Source organism: Neomonachus schauinslandi, chromosome 4 (genome assembly GCF_002201575.2).
Source record: "Neomonachus schauinslandi chromosome 4, ASM220157v2, whole genome shotgun sequence".
Classification (NCBI taxonomy): domain Eukaryota; kingdom Metazoa; phylum Chordata; class Mammalia; order Carnivora; family Phocidae; genus Neomonachus; species Neomonachus schauinslandi.
In genome coordinates this window covers 101603283-101625511 of record NC_058406.1, presented here as the reverse complement: position 1 = coordinate 101625511, position 22229 = coordinate 101603283, and the positions used below count along the sequence as shown (strand labels likewise).

At 43.7% G+C, this 22229-nt stretch overlaps 2 non-coding genes across 2 annotated transcripts; one reads left to right on the top strand and one right to left on the bottom strand.

Annotated features, from left to right (window-relative positions):
• Window positions 1-11334: 11334 nt before the first annotated feature.
• LOC123324767 lies at window positions 11335-11498 on the top strand. Its single transcript, XR_006540033.1, has one exon. It is a non-coding gene; the product is annotated as a U1 spliceosomal RNA (small nuclear RNA).
• Window positions 11499-13139: 1641 nt separating this feature from the next.
• On the bottom strand, window positions 13140-13211 carry TRNAQ-CUG. The gene has a single exon. It is a non-coding gene; the product is annotated as a tRNA-Gln (tRNA).
• Between the last annotated feature and the right edge of the window lie 9018 nt (window positions 13212-22229).

Below are 22229 nucleotides of genomic sequence, written 5' to 3'. Positions count from 1 at the left end.
AGGTCCCTTTGGGTTCTGACCTTCAGGGAACAGCTGCCACATTAGGGGAGGAAATTGAGAACTAAACCCCTCTGGTTATTTCCAGGGCAGAAGACATTGAGGAATTTGTGTGAACAGGGACTTTGGAGATGCTATGTCCTTCAGGTATCAGGTGTGTCTGATGGGTCTCTGAAGTTTTGCATATTTGGGTCTAAAACCAGTGTTACTTTTATTCTTTTTCCTGGTGGCCCCTGGAATCCAAAGAGTCATCTGGTCACCGATTCACATGCTGGACTTGGAACAGACCATTGGGCCACGTCTTACTGTGGAATGGGGATCAAGAAATGAAATTCCCAAATTGAGAGAAGTTGCAGGGCTAGGCAGACACTCCGGTGGAGGGTAAGGAATTAGGGGCACCAGGAAGCGGGGGGGGGATACTTGTGGGGAAGAATCCACAGGGAGATGAGGGGAACTCGGTAGAGGTAGGCCTCAGTCTTTGGCGGTCTTGGTAAAATCAAGGATGAGTCCCCAAGTGTAGAGCAACACGTACAACAAAATCATTTGCGTTACTATTGCCTTATAGTCCATCAGGGGAATCTTCTATTTAGGGGATCATTTTTATGCTCATGGATGGGTAAGCAGCACTGGGGTAGGCCATGGCAATCATCCGTTCTGGAGTTTTGGAGGAGACTCTGGGAAAAGAATGCCCAGGGATCATCAGGTTTGTCTACACCTGTTTTCATCTATTTTCCTCAACAAAGCTTATGTGGGTCCCAGATATCAAACTGCACCGGCCACATTGGCAAATTGAGTAAGTGCCACTGGTAATTTCTTTCTTCAAGGGATAAGAAGTGATTGAGCCTTCGCCATGGGAGTGAGATGCAAGAGCAGAACTTATAATGCTTTTCTCCATCTTGTCTCTCTGCTCCCTCTGAACATCAACCTTCCACACACACTAGTTCAAAATAGCCTTCAGTCTCTATGGAGGTTTATAATTTTTTATAATTCCTATAAGTCATGTTTCTTTCTTGCTTCTGTAATTCTTCCAGGGTTGATTTTTGAGTTGCTGGTCAGCAGCCCAGACTAGTTCAATATCCTGGATCATTTGTCTGGTTTTGATACTGTTAGAGTAGGCGGTTAGTTAGGCTCTGACAGGATACCTGGAAGTCAGCAATGAGGAAGTCATGGGCCTCTATCGGGAAGGTCAGAGGCCTGTCCCGGCAGCACTCTAGAAGAAGCCGGATCAAACCAGACAGGCCCAAGATGGTAGGTGCCATGACAGGAAACTCCCAACCCAAATTAAGGAAAAAAATTGGGAAACCCAGCCTCCTACCCCAAGTAGTGAATATTCCACCCCCTAGTTAACAACTGTCAATAAAAGATAGAAACCCACCCCCCAGGCATATAGCTCCCTCTGGCTCTAGCTCTCCCTGTCACTCCACTTTTCTCTCCCTCTCTCCCTCTCTTCAGGACTGGCTGGGTCGAGGCCCCAGGGCCTGGGGTCTCCCCAGTTCACCTGGCAACAGCATGTTAAAAAGAAAACTAGGCCCCAAATGGCATCACTTAGGTTAAGACCCCAACCCAGTAAGACAAGACTTACTACCTAACCTAACTGCAGTTTCAACCTCCCAGAAATGTCACCTTTAACCAGTCAACGTGGAATTTTCTGGCCCATACTAGGAACTTCACTAATAGGCCCCTCCCTCTCCCCCTAGGAGGGCAGCCTTGCCTAAACTATGAATTTCTTGCTCAAAAATTCCTTTTTTCTTTTATTTTTATGCCCTCTCTGTCTTTAAAAGCCGTTGCCTTTGTTCTTTGTAAGTCCAGCAGAGTTCCCCTGTACTTGCTAGATGGGATGCTGCCTGATGCGTGAATCATTTAATAAAGCCAATTAGATCTTCAAATTTCATGGGTTGAATTTGGTATTTTTAGCAGATTTGGTGCAGCATAGGGATCCAAAGTGAACTTCTGATGGCTTTCAGGGACAATGAGAAATAGGCATGGTACCTTTTGAGCTCACTGTCTTTCTTGCCCTTTCGGAGGACTCTTGGTAAGCTTCTCTTGGTTTTGAGCTCCCCCTTTTTTTGCGTTTGAGCTACTTATCTAATTGGCTTTGCAATCCGGGGGTAATGGGGGTAGTCTAGACTGACAGGAGGCTCTGACAGAGCGGCAGTCCTTAGTCCTTGGTTCAGTCCTCTCTGCAGTTCCCTGTTGGAGTCCTTTTCCCATTTCCAGTCCACAGTTCCCATTTAATAGGATTTGCTGGTTGGTCCTTTACTCATTTCCTGTCCACTCTCCATTTACTGGAGTCTACTGGTTTAGTCCACGCTGGGAATTGCTGGTGGTATGCAGAGCCTTCTCTTTGCCAGTAGTATCTTTTGGTTACTGCTGGTGTGTTGAGGTGCCCTTGTTTATCTTGTTTTGTGTGAACAAATGCTTAGCTGGTAGGTTTCTGAGATTCTAAAGAGTCAAGTGCGCCACCTTCTGGCCAGCCTGCTTACATTATGTCTAAAAACTATGGTGCCAGGAGCTGTGAATATCTATAAAAATGGCAGAATTTTACTAAAAACAACTTGGAATTACAATGGCCATGATGGGGAACATTGCAAGTAGATAAGACAATTTAAGAAGTGTATTTAAAAGTAAGGGTTTTCAAATCAAACAGCATGGGATACCTGTTTTAATTGGCAAGCAAAAGCCTCCAGAAGTCTTCCAATTCATTGAAAGATTCATTGCAAAAGGCTCATGGAAAATTAAACAAAAGACTGTACACTGATGTAACTCCTATTCCCTTCTTTCCTCCTTTGAGTACTCATTCTACTAATCCTCTGTCTGAATTGTTTTTCCACTCTGAAAAGACTACACAACTGTAAACAAAAGTCCTCCCAAGTTGATGGCTATATAGACACTTCCATACCTACCTTCAAAGGAAGGTCCCATATGGGCCCCTCCAAGAGTTGATGAAAATGAGGGATTTTCTGGTAAACTGCTATATTATTCCTTTAAATAGACAAGGGGGAACTCTGGTAGATACTAGAGCCTGCAGAGGGGGTCCTGGAAAAACTGGCAGAAGCCAGTGAAGGCTGAAAATTCTTACCAGAATCAGTTCTGAATTTCTATCTGTAGTGCCCAGTTGAGAGAGGGAAAATAAAATTTCACATTGTCCCTTTCTTTTCAAATCCAAACCCATTATGATCCTTTCTCTCCCTGGGATAGCTATTGTCTTCCTTTTTGTCTCATTTTGCATTATTGGGCTAGGCTTTTTGTCTGCCTGGGGCATGCAAGTTGTTGGTTCTTTGTTTTGGCTATCTGTGAGAGTGACTTTGGATTTTGGAAAGGTAATATCCTTTGCACCCTCTTTGGGGACCCAGCTTACACCCAAACGGGGTTATTCAGTTCTGTCAGAAATATTTAAAATTAAAGCTCTACCCAGAGAGAAAGAAACAAAGCAGATAATGTAGTTGGATAGGCGGCTCAGCCTAAGGTGTCATTTAACTTAAAACCCAAATCTTTGAGAAAAGTGACAGCAACTGTCCTTATCTTACATAACTTTTGCAAAACAAAAGTTAGCTCTAGCGGCAATTCAGAATTCACCTATTCCCTTACTAATCCCCAAACCTCCCTGTTTATCTCAAAAAGACTTGTAAATTATTGGCCTTAAAAAAACAAAGTAAGTAACTATAGGGTCTTTGCACCCATTTGTGTGTGTTTGTGTATATATATATATAATGTCAAATATTTTTCTACCTCTGGATGGTATTGTTGAAATTAATTTGTAAAAGAGCTCTATTTACTTGGTTTGAAGGCAAGCGCTTATAAGGATTGGATTCTCTAAAACTCAAAAAAAAAAAAAAAAAAAAAAAGGAAAAGAAACTGGGGCACCTGGGTGGGCTCAGTCAGTTAAGCATCCAGCTCTTGATTTCAGCTCAGGTCTTGATCTCAGGGTTGTGAGATCAACCCCACATCAGGCTCCATGCTGGGCGTGGAGCCTGCTTGGGATTCTCTCTCCCTCTCCCTCTGCCCTTCCCCTACTTCCTCTCTAAAAAAAAAACAAGAAAAAGAAAACAAAAGTAAAAGAAAAGAAACTAACCCAAGTGTTTTTTAAGTTTATATGATCTGGGAAAATACTAAATTATAAAAGCTAGTTTAAGGTTGATGGTTTAATTAAAACAGACACATCTTTAGAGTTGTCAGCATTAAATAAATATAAAACTTTTATTCTACTGGAGTTTACTAGCCAAATAAATTCATGTTGTGTCCGCTTAAGTAGTTTTCCCAAATCTTTTTGGTAATCTAAAACCTTACAGTTTTGTTAGGTTAAGTGAGAAGTTAAATTCATTAAATATCTAGATCATTTCCAAATAAGATAAAATATTAAGATATTAATTACTAAATAATAGGTTTATCTATTTTTGGCTTCTTATTACAGAGAAACTAAAAGATACCTAAATGTGTTAGTGCCACACTAAAAAATTTTAAAAAGGCAAGTGCTTCTAGAAATTATAAAATATACTCCTAAATTTGCAAATCTAAAGAAGCTCGTGATGCAGGCAGACTGGGTCCGAGGACCCAGGGAGGGTCCCACAGGACCAACCAAGGTCTTTGGCTTCACACAGGACAGAAATCAAGCACAAGGCAGAGAAAGTGAAAACAAAGTTTACTGAATAGGGTGAGTGACAGGTGGAGAATAGCAGACCAAGTGGCTGGAAGACTGGGCAAGAAAGGAGAATAAGTCTCGTTGCTTGAGGCTAGGGGTTTGTATTGGAAAGGGTCTAGGGTTGTGTTTCTTTAGGAATCCATGTTAGGATCCAATCAAAGGTGAGTATCAGGGGAACAATAGGTGTTATTGCATAAATTACGGAAGGTAGGGGTATTGATGCCAGATCAGCTGAGGTTTGTTTGAAGCTAATGTCCTAAAACATGTTTGGGATCTGGCTCTTCTTAGGTGTTGACAGGTGTTTGGGGTCTAGGACAAAACTCAGAGAATGATTAACTTTCTTGCTTTCCCCTTGAAGTGGGAACATAGCTTCTTTAGCTTATTCAGAGACAAAATATGGAACATGAGTAAATGGGGGCCTAGCAGAAAAACAGCAGAGATGGAAACTTTCTAAAATGGAACTCCTTCAATTTCCTACCTCACTGCTGTAACAGTTCACAGTTGCTTACTACTCAATTATGACTAGAAATTAAGATTTCTAAGAGTTAAAAAATCTAATAAAAGTAAGACTAGGGGCGCCTGGGTGGCTCAGTTGGTTGGGTGACTGCCTTCCGCTCAGGTCATGATCCTGGAGTCCCAGGATCGAGTCCCGCATCGGGCTCCCTGCTGAGCAGGGGCTCTGCTTCTCCTTCTGACCCTCCCGCCTCTCATGTGCTTTCTCTCTCTCAAATAAATAAATAAAATCTTTAAAAAAAGAAAAGTAATTAAGACTACTGGAAATAATAAGGGAAATGTTTCCGTATACAAGGAAAGTAAGATACGTGTTTTTGGTAAGAAAAAGTATGAGGAATGGAAATACATTTTTGTTGAGGGAAAAGAAAGTAATTTTGTCTTAGTGACTGAAGTGAGACTGATAATTTGAAGTAGGAAAACTTAGGACAAAATCTGAAAAATTTTTTAAGTAAATTCTACCTCAACATGGGGCTCAAGCTCACAACCCCAAGATCAAGAGTTGTGTGCCCCACTGACTGAGCCAGCCAGGTGCCCCCAAAATCTGAATGTAAAAAGAAAGTTGTAGAAGGTTTGTAAAAAAAGAAGTTTTTGGAGAGAAATTTTAATATGTGATCAAGCTGACTTTCATACAAGGCAACAGCAATAGATTCTATAAAGGTTATGATACATTTGGATAAAGTCCATTTTGCTTCTGCAAAAAATGGCCCCTCGTTGCCAAATTTTTGCCATCTTAATGTCCTGTAACATGGCAATCAATCTGCTCCTGAATCAGAAAAATTAAGGTGGGTAAACAATGGCTGTAAATTAACAGTTGGGGCCAATGGAAAACCAAGATGATCACTTGGTTCTTCCTGGCTCCCTAACAAACCCCATTTTTTGGTTTTCGCATTCTTTCACCTACCATGCTACATTTAAGTTGACTCAAATTATAAATACACATTGGTGGGAAGACTTGTATAAAATTACAAAAACAGTCTACCAGCAAAGTCTGACCTGTCAGGTCTATAATCCTGGAAAAACTCTTTTTGCTCTAGAAGCCTCAAACCTCCCTCTGGACCCTTTGAACACCTGCAGCTAGACTTCGTTCACTTGCCACCTAGTATAGATTGTCAGTATGCTCTTGTTATTGTATGTTATGTTTTCCAGATGGACTGAGGTTTATCCTTACTGCAAGGCTGATGTCCCCGCGGTAGGAAAAGAACTGTTAGAAAGTGTGTTTCCCCTTTGCATTATACCTCCACAATCTTCACATCACTGGACAAATACAAACCTTAACGAAAAACTTGCAGACTTCTTGGAATTCTATCCCTTGTCAGTGTTACCAGCTACTCTAAGTGTGTAGTGTCTTATGCTCAGGCCTAACATCAGTACGTTAAAGAAGCTTTCCCAGGTCCCAATTCAAAGGATTCTGTTAGTCACAGTCTGTATAGCCTGATGACTGGGTATTCTGGAAGTGTCATCAGAGGAAGACAGCCCTTTGAGCCTCATTCAGAGGAAACTTACCAAGTGTGACCACAAACACTGCTGCAAAACTAGAAAGTATTGAGCCTTGGGTACACATCACCCAACTAAAAAAGTTTCCACCTGATGCCTGGGCCTGTGTAGGTGCTGGAGACCTCCAAATCAAATTGATGAAGAGAAGTAGCTGACATCGAGGTAGACTGCTTCTGCCCAAGACTTCATACTTTAAACTTGAAACCCTTTCTCCTTCTTTTCCTTTCCTTTACTCTGGCATTGGCCTGGAAAGATTAACACCTTCATGTTTATCTCCCAGGCCATTGCTAAGTGGGAGTAACCTCTGGAATTTAGAACAACCTTTTATTTCAGGCTAGGAAAAAAAATCTAATTCTGCCCCTAGCTTTTCACAAGCAAAATAAGGCATCTCATTGGTCAAATCCCAATTTACATTGTGAGTTAGAGAGGACCTACCTGGAGGCTTTCATGGTTCAGGATTCACTCCTATCGGCAGATCCCTACTTCCCTTGTAAGGGATAAAAGTAAATAAGGCTATGATCAGGAACTTCTTAATTCTTTTTTTTTTTAAGATTTTATTTATTTATTTGACAGAGAGAGACACAGCGAGAGAGGGAACACAAGCAGGGGGAGTGGGAGAGGGAGAAGCAGGCTTCCCGCGGAGCAGGGAGCCCGATGCGAGGCTCGACCCCAGGACCCTGGGATCATGACCTGAGCCAAAGGCAGACGCTCAACGACTAAGCCACCCAGGCGCCCCAGGAACTTCTTAATTCTTAAAGTTATTACAGAATCTGCTGTGAAAGCATAGCTGCCTGGCAAAGATCCGTAGAATCTCTGACCAAAGTTGTTCTTGATGATGAAATAGCTCTTGATTATCTTTTAGCTGAAAAAGACGTGTCTGTGCTGTGGCCAGCACCACCTGCTAAACCTGGATTAACACTTCTGGGGAAGTTAAAACCCAAGATATTTTTTCCTCAACACCCTCCCTCTCCCCCTTGCTATGAACACACAGCAAGATGGGGGCGGCTTGTAAGCCATGACAGGAGGCCTCAGAATGAAGCTGCAGGGGAGGCTAAACTCTTCCTGTCCCCTTTTAGGGTTTCCAGCTGGGCCTGAGAATTAAGTTGACGTAAAGCAAACTAACAGGAGAAAAGCATAGAAGTATTTTACAAGTACATGGAAGCTTTCAAGGAAAAATAAAGACCCAAAAAGTGCTTAGGCCTAAGTGCTTATGTACTAGGTTGAGCAAAGAGTAGAAATTGTGAAAAAGTAACCAAAATATAGGAAGAGGCAAAAGACAGATAAGGGTTATTTTAACAAAGTCTGTTTGTATAGATTTCTCTCAGATTTCCTATCTCTGGTGACAAGAATGTTTCTTTCCTCCTGGTAGAGGGAGGGCAGAGGGAGGGAGTTTTATCTCCTCCTTTTAGGAAGAAGGGAGGTCAGAGCACCGTTCTTGCATCTGCTCTTTTTCAAGTATGTCTTTAGCTCAAAATAATCCTTATGCCAAAGTGGCATATTTTGGGGTACCATATTTGGCTATATTCAAAACCTACATTGGTGGCACCTGAATCTTGGACTTCCCAATATCCAGAACTGTGAGAAATAAATTGCTTGTTGTTCAAGCCACCCAGGCTGCGGTATTCTGTTACAGCAGCCTGAGCATACTAATATACCCATCCATGATGCTGGGACTTGGTAATTGACAATTTCCGTAATTTTTGTTCCTGCTTCCAACTTAGGACCAACCAGAGAAAGCCAGATGTGCAGTGCACCCCAACCAATCTCACAGGAAACCTAAATTCTAGTTAATGTGAAAATTAATAAAGGGAAACCTCACTAAAATAGAGTTGGGAGGCCAGAAGGGAGAGTCATACCACTCAACATCAATTACAGGAAGAATTGTCAATTGTAGACCCCAGCAGAAGAATTCTTAACAGGAAAGAATCAATGACAGGCCCCAAAAAGAAAAAGAATGTAGATTGTATCTCCTACGAGAAACTGACTACCCCCTTCCCCACCACCAATTCAGCGAATGAGAAACCACCATCACCCTGAACTCTTGCTTTTCTCCAATGGATTTTTGTTCAAAACAACACCCCCAACTTCCTCCTTCTCCTCCATAAAATGACATTCCCCTCCTTTTGTTTATTCAGCATGCCTCTGGTTTTGCCATAGCATGCATGTCCTAAATTGCAATTCTCTGGTACTCCCAAATAAACCCATTTTTGCTGGGAAAATAACTTATTTTTAAAGTTATCACCTGCCTATGGCTTACCCATGCCAACAACCTCCAATCACCGCACACCTGAAGCCTTCCCATTTTTCTACTATAAAGCTCTCCCACTCCTCTGCCTTCCTTTCAGTCTCTGCAAAAACGCAAGCTGCAAGCTCTGAATAAATAGCCTTTTCTTCTCTTGTTGGGTCTTTGCTTATTTCCAGGAGTGTCACTGTAGGTCTGGCAAGGACTCTCTCCTTGATTAAACTTTAGTCAGGCTCCTCTGAGCCCTCCTCGATTAGTCCTAGCCCTTGGCCTTCCAAGCCCAGTTCCAGCAAGTATCCCCCCGCCCTTGATATCTGAAGAAGTTTCTATTAGTAATTTTCCAATCACTGATGCCCTCTATCTTACCTTTGGCTATAAATCCACAGTCATCTTTGCTGTATTTGGGAGTTGCCCTCAGTTTTATATTGAAGTCTCTTTCCCCTACTGCTGTAGCTAAAGCAAAACATCTGTCTTGCATTTTTTTTTTTAAAGATTTTATTTATTTGAGAGAGAATGAGAGACAGAGCATGAGAGGCGGGAGGGTCAGAGGAGAAGCAGACTCCCCGCTGAGCAGGGAGCTCAATGCGCAGGACTCGATCCTGGGACTCCAGGATCATGACCTGAGCCGAAGGCATTCGCTTAACCACCTTGAGCCACCCAGGCGCCCCTCTGTCTTGCATTTTTAACAAGTGTCTGCGCATTCCCTTATAGGCTGATGCCAGGTCTTTCCACTCAGGCTGTTATCGAGTCCAAGCTCGTTCTGCTCCCTGCATGCCAGGCCAATAAGTCAAGAAGGAAGATGTTGGGGCAGAGAAAGGGACTTTATTCAGAAAGCTAGCAAACCAAGGAGATGGTGGACTGTTTTCCCAAAGAACCATTTCCTCTTGGCATGAAATTCAAGTTTCTTTTATGTTACCAAAGAGGGAAGCAGGAGGGGGTTGATGTCTGTAGACATCTGAGGAAGGTCATACAAGTTTTTTTGTCCTTGGTCAGTTGATCTTTGCGTACAGGAATCTGGTCATGTCAATCCTGTAAATCTTAAACATAATCATTTCTGTACTTACTACCTTATCTCCTCAGGTGAGCTAGATTTCAGGTAAAAAGCAATTTTTGCAAAACTTAGCTGTCAAATGCCTACAGGCAGAGCTAAGCAAGCAGATATTTCTATGCTATAGGTCACAGTAGCAAGGGAAATAGAAGCAGTATAGAGTAGGACATGCTGTTTCTCTCTGTTACAAGGCTGGTCAGATTCCCCAGAAAGTACTTCTTCACTCCTACCTGGACAATGAGTCTGGCTGCCAGGATTCAGGGAATGGGGCCTGGATCAAGCATTCATATTCAGTTGCTATATTGTCACCTAATCCCTGTTGCCACGTCGTCTACTGGCCTGACTGGCCACAGACCCTTGCTTTACCGTCTCCAAAGGAGAACCCTCCAATAAATATTTTGTGATAGAGGAGCAACAGAATAGAATCTACTTTTAATGTTCAAATAAATAAACTTTCAGTTGGGTTTCTCAGGCTGAACACCAATAGTGGTAAAAACAGTAAGAAGGGTTGGTTTCCAGTCACCTGACTGTTGTCTCTAGTTTCATAAACTCAGTTTCTTTCGGATATTGGATAGCTTCAAAATTTTTTTAATTTTTAAAAAAGATTTATTTATTTTAGAAAGTGCTCATGGGGGTGGGGGTTGCCGCGGCAGGGGGGCGGAGCACAGAGGGAGCCCCGGAGACAGTCCAAGGCAGACTCTGCCCTGAGTGGGGAGTCCGCTCCGGCCTTGATCCCACCACCCTCCAGATCGAGACCTGAGGTGAAACCAAGAGTCCAGTGCTTAACCAACTGCGCGACCCAGGCGCCTCTGGATAACTTCAAATCTTAATTGAAATCCTATATCACAAAGATAACTGGATTTGAAAGGAACCCGTTTCCTTTGTAATCCTAAATTTCTACTCCCCACTCTGAAAGGCATTATCCGAAGAGAGGTACACAGGCGTCAGCAGCCTGCCAGACGGACTCCCCGCGGCCCAACGGTTCAGAACCCGCGCCCGCCGCCACAGCGTGGGGGCGCCAGGGAAAGAGGGAGAGGCAGACGTCACTTCCCCCACGGCCACCCGCCCGCTGGTTGGCCGGCTGGACGTCGTGGGAGGAGGGAGGAGAGGGCGAGGGCAAGGGCGGGGCGTGGGCCGGAGGGAAGGGGGGCTCCAGTGACGTCACACATAGGGCGTGTCCTATGTAAATATGGCAGCGCAGGGGCTGCCGTTTCGGCCCCTGCCGCCTAAATACAATCTGATCTCCGGTGCTGCGGGAAGGAGTGCGGGGCTGTTGGTGAAAGCTGCGTGTCGTGCGTGTGTGGAAGGCGTAGGGAGACTCAGGGTCGTGGGGAGCCAAGTGAGCGTGTGTGTACAGTGGAAGGCGTGTGAGGGTGAGGTGGGGCGGATGGGGAGCAGGTCATACTTACCTGGCAGGGGAGATACCATGATCACGAAGGTGGTTTTCCCAGGGCGAGGCTTATCCATTGCACTCCGGATGTGCTGACCCCTGCGATTTCCCCAAATGTGGGAAACTCGACTGCATAATTTGTGGTAGTGGGGGACTGCGTTCGCGCTTTCCCCTGGTGACTTTAGTTTGAAAAATAGATTGTTTGAGGTCTTTAAGCGTTTTCAGTTATTGTGAAAGTACATTGTTTTATTGAGGGTTTTTTAGTGGGGTTTGTTTTTTCTTGTTTTTTTCAGAATTTGTGAGGGTAGGTAGGAGTTTTGGTCGTCGTGGTTTTTGTTATTTGGGCGTGGGTTGGTATTCTAGTATCACCGGAAATCTAGCTTTGTTCACATGGTTTTTTACACAACTGTTTTTCCTAACAGGGTCTGAGGAAACGTTTGTGGTTTTCGCGGGGGCGGTATTATTACTTCAAAGTGTGAGGTAGAAGCTGGTTGCAACTTTTAAGTTTTTGTCTCAGCTCTTATGCAAAGAAAGGGGCCTAGGTACCCGGATCGTGCATAGAGTCCACGCAAGTCAGAACTACAGACCCGAATTTTGGCTGAATGCTTTGTGATCCTCCCAGGAACATGCGATAGGGAGGCTTGGGAGTGAACGGTGACCAGTTTTTCATCTGCTTATTTTGTGAGAGGGGCAACTAGACTGTTTTCCTATCTCCTGTCCTTTAAATATCTAATCTTGCCTCAAATTTCATTTTTTAAGCATTAGTTGCCTTGCTTGATGTCTTGCTTTTACACCTTACAACCATTACTAGCCAGTTCCCAAGATAGCACCCACCCATCCTTCTAAAGCTGCTTTGCTTCTTCGTATTTCTGGCTTCGGTTTCCTCTTCCTCCCACCTCTTCTCTCGGCTCTCTCTTAATACCTTCATATACAAAAAAACAGTAGCTCTCTCTCAACTTCCAATTTGCACCTGACACGGTTCAGTAGCCTGGCCCTGGAAAATGGGGACAATGATGTGAGATGGGCCTGTTGAAAGGAGTCAGTGAGTAAGCACATTTAAATTTGTAGACAATGCCTGGGACATGGCACTTTGCGTATACTCATTGACTGGTAGGTCTTGTATTTGGGGCGAAACACTGAATAAAGACTGGATGTGATGAAAACCGATTTTATTTAAGTTACACCAGTGATACTTTTCAGTGGCTGTGGACCCTCCCAGGGAGAGTGAAGTAACGCTTTCTGACCAACTGTAATCTGGGCTGGGAGCATCTCGGAGTTCATTAGCTCAGCTGATCAGCTCAGTAAAAGCGGAATAAGGATTCAAGTCCTTGCTTCAAAAATACGCCAGTGTACTTCCAGTTTAGGTCTCTGAACCATCGACCTCAGAACCCAAACAACCTCCAGTGACTGAGCAGCCGCATCACAACCTGCCTCACAAGATAATGGGTGCAGTTACAGGACGCGCGGCGGGACGCCCCTCGCGGTGCAGGATGTAGTGGCCACAGCCGCCGCCTCTCACCCCGAGGCCCGAGGGGGACCCCGACGAGCGGCGGCACTGGCCCGGTGCCCCGGCTGTGGCCGCAGTGTCGGGGCCGGGGAGGGGGGCCGCCACTCTGACACGCGGGCTTCTCGTTCCCCGGTTCCTGAGGAGGAGGCGGCGGCGGAGCGCGGGGGACGCGGCTGCGAGGTGCCCACCGGGGGGCGGGAGGGGCGCGCGACGCCCCCGGAGTTTCCCTCCCCGGGACGGGGACCAGCGGGAGCGGGAAGGCAGTGCCACTTGAAGAGTAAAAAATCACCCTATCCCGGTTAAAGGGAAAGGTCCCACCGAGATTTGAACTCGGATCGCTGGATTCAGAGTCCAGAGTGCTCACCATTACACCATGGAACCCCTACAGAAGCAATGTGCCATCCCTCGCCAGAGGTGTCTAAGTACAGATTCGGCATCCATATGCCCACCAATAATCCCAAGTATTTTTTCTACTGACCTGACAAGACGACTACAGTTGACCTGCGTGGGTGTTCATCCATCTTGCTTTCTCTCTGTCCCCCTCCTTAGATTGACTTCTATCATGTCACTTCCACCTCAGAAAATAAGGTAAATCCACTCTGGGCCTAGGGTTAGGGAAGAGCTTGTAAACCACATATTCTGCCCCGGTTTGATCCAGAGTTTCCTGTCCAGACGTGAAATTTCTGCAAATAGTACAGTTACTTTCCTTTTCCTTGCCTTCACACTTTTCCCATTGCTCAGGGCAAGACTTGGACTTCCTGGGTCCCTTGGCCACATAGCACCCATCACACTCCAAAGCCACCACCGACTCCTACATGTAATATGTAAAGGTGTGTCAGCAGTGGAGTGGGATTGGGAGGCAGGGGAATTTTCCTTTTCTTTTTCATACACTTCTGGGTTTTGTTGTTGCTGTTGTTGTAAGCTTTTCTTATCTTTCTATATTTGTTAGATCTACAATATGAAGTAATCAGCCATGTTTAACGTTTACATCAAACACTCAGACAAACCAAAACAAACTCACTTGCATTGACTCAAAATCAACCGCATACCATTGAAGCCACAAGGCAGGGCTCTGACTCTTAGACAGTCACAGACTGTTTTCTGAGAGTTTGGCCAAGTCAATTCCATTCCAATTTCTCAATATATCATGACCTGGAAACTGCATGCTTTAAAAAAAAAAAAAAACATATACCAATGTACCACCCAAGAGCACCCAGTACTGTGCCACAGGGTATATGTACCAAGGTGTCTTACAGTGTGTACACTACTTATGTACACAAAATACCACCACACTAAATATTTACACATAATAGATACAAATCCACATCACATCTCAAAATAACAATCTGTATTTCATTTCCCCTTCTTTATTTTATCCCAAAACCATTCCTTCCCTTACTCAATACACAGAATAGAAAAAATTGACATTGAAAGAAACAAGCCGCTGGCTGAAAAACAAAGTCAGAAAGTTGCCTAGTGCTCTGGAAGAGGTATTTTATTCCTAGAGACTGGATGAGGCTTGAATGGAGGAAGGAGACAAAGGGGGTTATTTTATTATGAAGAAGATGTTCTCAAAGTTTGAGAAGATGAAACTTCCTCTGGAAAATGAAAAAGTTGAGCAGTAACTAACATCACAAAGCATTCCTCCAGGAGAACTTTAAGTGAGTCAAGGTTTATGACTGCAAGGAACAGAAGTGGACTCTGGCTGATTTCAAAAGAAAAGAAATCTGTTGAAAGGATGTCGAGAGATCACAGAAGGGCTGGGAAACCCAGAGAACCAGGCTCTGACAAGGAGCAGGGAGAGAAACAAACGACGTTGGAAACTGTGACGGGTGGAGAGACTGTCCTTGTGGGGTCTGAGAGCCCAAGGTGAGGATATGTGAGAGGTGGGGATGTGTGTGTAGGGGGGTGCTGTCATGAATAGAACGACCCCGGGAATGTAAGTCCTCCTCCTCCTCTATCTGCTCCTCCTGCCCCTTCTCTCTACTCCTCCTCCCATTCTGCTGCTGCACCTCTTATCTCTCCCATCTTCCTCACTCTCTTTCTCCTCAGCCCCTTGTCCCAGCCCGTGTCAGCCCCTTATCGGAGCTGACCTATACCTGGAAGCAAGTGTTAGCAGGGTTTCTTGCTCCAACATCAACAGTAGGTGACTTTTATTTCAAATGAGAGAAGTGACCGGGTTTTGTGTCTGTGGTGGCCGATCCTGCTCTGCATGTCTGTACCACTGAGGCAACCTGGAGTCTCTTGCCCTTCCCTGTACAAGTTGGAGATTGGAGTTATGTTAGGTCAGATTTTTCCAGAGGCAGTAAGAACCCTTGGCAGAGGCCTGAGAAAAACAACTGATGGAGTCCCTGGGTGGTTCAGTTGGTTAAGCATCTTCCTTTGACTCAGGTCATGATCCCAGAGTCCTGGGATCGAGCCCCAAATTGGGCGCCCTACTCAGCAGGGAGTCTGCTTCTCCCTCTGCCCCTTTACCCCTCTCTTTCTTGAATAAATAAATAAAATCTTAAAAAAAAAAACCCTGGAAAACAGGCAAAAACTCAATTTATATATGAGCCTCTGAGACTAAGCTGTCATGATAGCCCACACTTGGCTTTTAAGAAATGGTAAAAAAAAATTCAGTTATTTCCTCCTTCACAACTTTTATGGCTGCCGTCTTTCCTTTTCATTATCTGCCAGAGATGAAATGGTTCATGTGTATGTCCCTCCTTGGAGAGGTTTACCAGGCTTTGGACTTGGGTCTACCAGTGGTCTTGCAATCTCAGCTCTCTGGTGGGCTTAAGACAGGCATGATCTGGTAGATCATCCAGCTTTATCTTGTTGTCCGAGTGGAAAATACTTTCTCTTACAACTTTCTATCTCTTAAGCACACGTGGAATTACATTTCTGTTTTATGAAATCTTTATCTTTTCTTTTCTTTTTTTTTTTTAAAGATTTTTTATTTATTTATTTGAGAGAGAGAGAGCACATGAGAGGGGGGAGGGTCAGAGGGAGAAGCAGACTCCCTGCCGAGCAGGGAGCCCCATGCGGGACTCGATCCCAGGACTCCAGGATCATGACCTGAGCTGAAGGCAGTCGCTTAACCAACTGAGCCACCCAGGTGCCCCGAAATCTTTATCTTTTCATCTGCTTCTGGACTAATTTCCCTTTAGTACACCACATCAATTCCTTTAACTGATGACAACTACTCATGAGGCCTTTAGGTGGGGATGATGAGCACCTTGAAGATCCCTGCAAATTAACATAGGCCTATATATTTAGTGCTGAACAGAAACCTTCCTTCAGGCCACTTGAAACTTACAATGATCATCGACAGCTATAGCTGAGTTTTTGTAATGGGGCTCTTTCTCCTTAGTTACCATACTTATCTCTGTACAAGTTGGAGATCGGGGTTATATTAGGTCAGATTTTCCAGAGGCAGTTAAGAGTTGTTGGGATTCCAGTTTGTGATCAAATCAGGACAAGCAGAATGAAGAGGACATTCTGGATATAGAAAAAAGACAAACAGACATAATGTTACGTCTCTTTATCACCCTTAGATGAGACATAATATTACACCACATCTTTATCACCCTTAGAATGGTACTCTCAGTGGTAGTTGAAATACTTGTTTCTCCAAGCATGTGAGGTGAAAGTTGGAAAAACTGGCTTAATTGCTTAAATGATTGTGTACTCAGATCGAACCTGAGGGTACCTAAAGTGTAAACTTCATTGAAAAAGATTCTAAGATCTGAAGGTGATGAGAGGATGCAATTATGAAACTTTGTATCTTTCCCACCTTCCAATTTTTTTTCCCCATTTTGCCTGATTTTGTGGTCCTGGGCCCGGGCTTAAGTATACATGTAACTAAGGAAGGCAATGTCAATGCAAAAGACATGATATTCATACCATGAAATTGGATAGTGCTTATTCCAGAATGTACTTTCACTTCCCATTATGTAGCCAAATTGAGTGAATGCAACCTGATTACTAAGTGTTGTATTAGTCTGCTTGGGCTGCAATAACAAGATACCACAGGTTGGGTGGCTTAAACAACAGACACTTATTTTCTCACGGTTTTGGAGGCCAGAAGACCAGAGTTGGCTTCTGATGAGACTTCTTTCTGGCATTTGGAGAAGGCTGCCTTCTCACTGTGTCCTTGGATGGCCTTTTCTCTGTGCATGGAGAGAAATCTCTGGTGTCTCTTCCTCTTCTTATATGGACACCAGTTCTATTAGATTAGGGCCCCATTCTTATTACCTCATTTAACCATAATTACCTCCTTAAAGGCCCTACCTCCAAATACAGTGACATTGAGGGTTAGGGCTTCAACGTAAGAATTCAGGGTGAGGGTCGGGAGCACAATTCAGTCCATAACACCAAACAACAGGGCCAGTCCTATGATTCTTTACCTGTCAAATCCTATGACACTTGCCCGATGATGGGGCTAAGTGTTAGCAAGGCTGCTGATATTGCTGGTTCTATGATTAGAAGAGCACACCTGAGCTGGAACGCATGGCCATACAGAAAAGAGTGTAGGTCAAACAATAGAGCGAAAGCCTGCAGGGACAGGAAGGAAAAGTTTTGTTAGGGTCACTAGAGATACTAGTGAATGATACCACTCCTATTTCTACCCTTTGTTGGCTGGACCCTTGAATCCTGACTATGGGAGAAACAGCACCACATATTGGATACCAATGCAGAGCATATACAGCCTCCTGGAAAATCTTGCTCAGCCCTTCAAGGTATTGCAACCCAGTTGGCAGTGTAACTGAGTCTTCCGAAGGCCGTTCCAGTGGTGTCCCCCGCCACCGGCTTCCGGATGGTGGGGATCATGGTCAGACTAGAGAATTCCACAAGCGTGGGCTCACTTTATATTCTGTGGAATGACTTCCTTGATCAGAAGTGTATTAGTCTGCTTGGGCTGTCCTAATAAAATACCATAGACAGGTGGCTTAAACAACAAAAATTTATTTTTTCACAGCTCTGGAGGCTAGAAATCCAACATCATGGTGCTAGCAGGATTGGTTTTGGGTGAAGACTCTTCCTGAGCTGCCTTTTCTCTGTGCATAGGTGTGCACATGCACACATGTACACACACACGCATGCACACACACACATACACACACACAAAAAGCTAGCTCTTGGTGTCTCTTCCTCTTCTTACAAGGACACCAGTCTTATTGGATTAGGGCCTCACCAGACCTCATATAACCTTAGTTACCTCCTTAAAGGCCCTATCTTCAAGCAGTCACATTGGGAGTTAGGCACGCACATACGACTTTGGTGGTCGGGGAGGCACAATTCAGTTCATAACCAGAAACAATGCTGTGTGGAATGCTATCTGGGTGGATAAGGCATTCTACAAGTGCATGGACAGTAGATTTGGCAGAAGCATTGTGTGCAGGGAAGGCAAATCTGTGTTCAGAGTGTCTATTCCAGTAAGAACAAAAGACTCTGCCATCTATGGTGGAAGTGGCCTAATGTCATCGATCTGCCACTAGGTAGCAGGCTGATCACCCTGGGGAATGGTGCTGTATTGGTGACTGAGTGTTGGTCTGTGCTCCTGGCAGATTGGGCACTCAGCAGCAACTGTAGGCAGGTCAGCCTTGGTGAGTAGAGGTCCATGTTGCTGAACCTGTGCATGACCTCCATCCCTATCACCGTGGTCACTTTGTTCATAAGCCCATTGGGTGATGACAGGGTGGGTGGCTGGGGAAAGAAGCTGACTGGTATCCACAGAACAGGTCTTCTTATCCACATGATTATTAAAATCCTCATGTTTGCACTCATTCTGAGAAGTCTGTCCACATACTTCTTCCCCAGACTTCCTTGTCACCGATTTTCCAAACATGTCCCTTCTGAGTAAAATGAACCACCACGTATACTACTCACAGTTCCACCACTGGAAGTTCCACCACTGTCCTTCAGGGCTGTCCCAGAAAGCAGCTGTCGTGCTACGCCTGTCCACTTTTGGGTGATGCCTGCGTATCATGCAGAACCATCTGTAAATGAGGTTCCAGTCTTCTCTTTCTATGTAAATTGTAGGGAACTCTCCATGAGGCTCTGGGTGAAAGAGAGGGTAGTGTAGCAGGAATGGGGACCATGGGCATTTGTGCCTCTTCTTCATGTAACTTCCTTGTACCTTCAGGGCCTACTTGGGCCCTATTTCATATGTACCATTTCTATTTGATGATGGAGTGAGCCAATCTCATTATACTTGTTAGTTTGACAAAAATGTTCAAAGGTATCCTATACGTAGTCCCCCAAATCCCTGCCTTTTCTAAGTGCTTGAGTAGGAGTATCCAATGATATTTTGCATATCTCTATTGCCACATTGTGCCGTGGACTATCAGTGCTGCTTTTACTACTGGAAATAGAGTTATTAGTGTCTTTAAATCTAATCAGATCAGAGAGCCAATTCCAGAAACCCCAGAACCAACTAGAAGACATTCTTAAGATTCTGTTCCTCTAGAGCAACTCCTGGTACCAAAATAGCTTATGTGACTGTGGAGGCCTGATCAGTCCAATCTGGTGAGACAGCCCGGCAGGCTGGAGACTCAGAGAAGAGTTGGAGTTGGTGTCAAAAGGCAGTCTGCTGGCAGAGCTTCTTGCTCGTTCTATTAAAGCTTTTAACTGACTGGATGAGACCCACCTACAGTATGGGGAGTACTCCACTGACTGACATGTTATTCTCATCCAAAAGAACTCCTTCACAGAAACATACAGAATAATGTTTGACCAAATATCTGGGCACCGTGGCCCAGCCAGGTTGACACATAAAATTAACCATCACAGTATATAATGTTCAAGGTGCACAAAATCAAAGACAAAGAGAACATCTTGAAAGAAGCCTGAGGAAAAACACATCTTATCTATAGAATAACAAGGATTAGTATTACATCAGAATTTTCTTCAGAAACCATACAAGCAAGAAGAGAGTGCAGTGACGGGGCGCCTGGGTGGCTCAGTCGTTAAGCGTCTTTGGCTCGGGTCATGATCCCAGGGTCCTGGGATCGAGCCCCGCATCAGACTCCCTGCTCAGCCAGGAGCCTGCCTCTCCCTCTCCCACTCCCCCCTGCTTGTGTTCCCTCTCTAGCTGTCTCTCTCTGTGTCAAATAAATAAATCTTAAAAAAAAAAAAAAGAGTGCGGTGAAATAATTAAAGTGTTGTAAGAAAATCCCTACCAACTAGAATTCTGTATCCTGTAAGTGTCCTTCAAAAGTTAAGGAGAAATAAAGACACTTAGACAAACAAAAATTGGGGAGCTTGTTGCCAGTAAATCTACCTTGCAAGAAATGTTAAAAGTTCTTCAGAGAAGAATATGGCATAGGTCAGAAACTCGTATCTGCATAAAGAAAGGAACAACATTAGAAAGAACAGAATGAGAAAGAATAAATGAAAATAAAATGAGAAAGAATGAATGAAAATAAATAAAATCTTTTATTTTTCTTATTGTTAATTGATCTAACAGATAACAATTTGTTCAAAATTATAATATAGCAGGGCGCCTGTGTGGCTCAGTCGTTAAGCACCTGGGTGGCTCAGTCGTTAAGCACTTGCCTTCAGCTCAGGTCATGATCCCAGAGTCCTGGGATCGAGCCCCGCATCAGGCTCCCTGCTCAGCCAGGAGCCTGCCTCTCCCTCTCCCGCTCCCCCTGCTTGTGTTCCCTCTCTAGCTGTCTCTCTCTCTGTGTCAAGTAAATAAATAAAAAATCTTAAAAAAAATTATAATACAGCAAAAATATATTAGATGATTATATTGGGCGCCTGGGTGGCTCAGTTGCCTGAGTGGCTGCCTTGGGCTTGGGTCATGATCCCAAAGTCCTGGGATCAAGCCCCACATTGGGCTCCCTGCTGAGCAGGGAGTCTGCTTCTCCCTCTGCCCCTCACCCTGCTCATGTCACTCTCTCTCAAATAACTAAATAAAATCTTTTTTTAAAGTGTATATATATATATATATTAGATGATTATAGCTTGTGGAGAATTAAATGAATGGACAGCAACATTATAAGGGACAGTAGAGGGAATTGGAAATGCTCTGTTATAAGGACCTGCACTACCTGTGAAGCATTATTGTGTTATTTGCAAGTTGACTTAGATCACTTGTAAATGTATATTGCTAACTACAGGGCAGTCATTAAAACATTTTACAAAGAAACATAATTGATATTCTAAGAGATGAGAAAATAGAATCCTGTAAAATGCTCACTTAAAACCAGAGAAGGCTGAAAAAGAATGGAAGAAAAAAGGAACAATGAACAAAGGCAATGAATAGAAACAGTTACAAATATGGTAGATACTAATTCAACTATATCAGTAATCACTTTAAATGTGAATGGTCTAAATACATCAATTAAAAAACAGAGACTATAAGAGTGGTAAACAAGACCCAACCATATGTTGTGTATAAGAAACTTACCTTAGGGTGCTTGGTGTCTCAGTCAATTAAGCATCTGCCTTCGGCTCAGGTCATGATCCTAGAGTCCTGGGATGGAGTCCCACATTGGACTCCCTGCTCAGTGGGGAGTCTGGTTCTCCCTTTACCCCTTCCCCCTGCTCCTGATCTCTCTCTCTCTCTCTTCCGCTCTCTCTCTCAAATAAATAAATAAAATCTTTTTTAAAAAAGAAACTTTAAACATAAAGACACATATAAATTAAAAGTAAAGAGATAGAGGAAGATATATCATACTGATATTAATCAAAAGAAAACTGGAATCCAGGTTATATTAATTTCAGACAGAATATACTTCAAGGAATAAAAAGTGGTGTTATATAATGATAAAGAGGTCAGTTATCCAGAAGGTATAACAATACTCGATGAGTAAGTACGTAACAGCAGAACATCAGAATACATGAGGCAAAAACTGATAGAACTGTAAGGAGAACTAAACAAATGCACTATTAGAGTTGGAGATTTCAGCATCCCTCTATCAGTAATAGACAAATCCAGTGGGCAAAAAATCAGTGAGGATGTAATTGAACTGAATAGCACTATCAATCAAGTGGATCTAATTGACATTTATATGTTACTTCATCCAACAACAGTAGAATACACATTCTTTTCAAGCTTACATGGAACATTCACCAAGATAGGCCACATTCTTGACCATAAAACACATCTCAACAAATTTTAAAGAACAGAAATACAATGCATGCTCTCGGACCACAATGGAATGAAACTGGAAATCAATAACAGAAAGATAGCTGGAAAACCCCAAATTTGGAGATTATACAACACACTTTGAATAATACATGGGTCAAAGAAAAATTCTCAAGAGAAATTATTTTGAGCTAAATGAAAATGAAAATACAGCTTATAAAAATGTGTGGGATGGGCGCACCTGGGTGGCTCAGTTGGTTAAGTGTCTGTCTCCAGCTCAGATCATGATCCCGGGGTCCTTGTATGGAGCTTCTCCC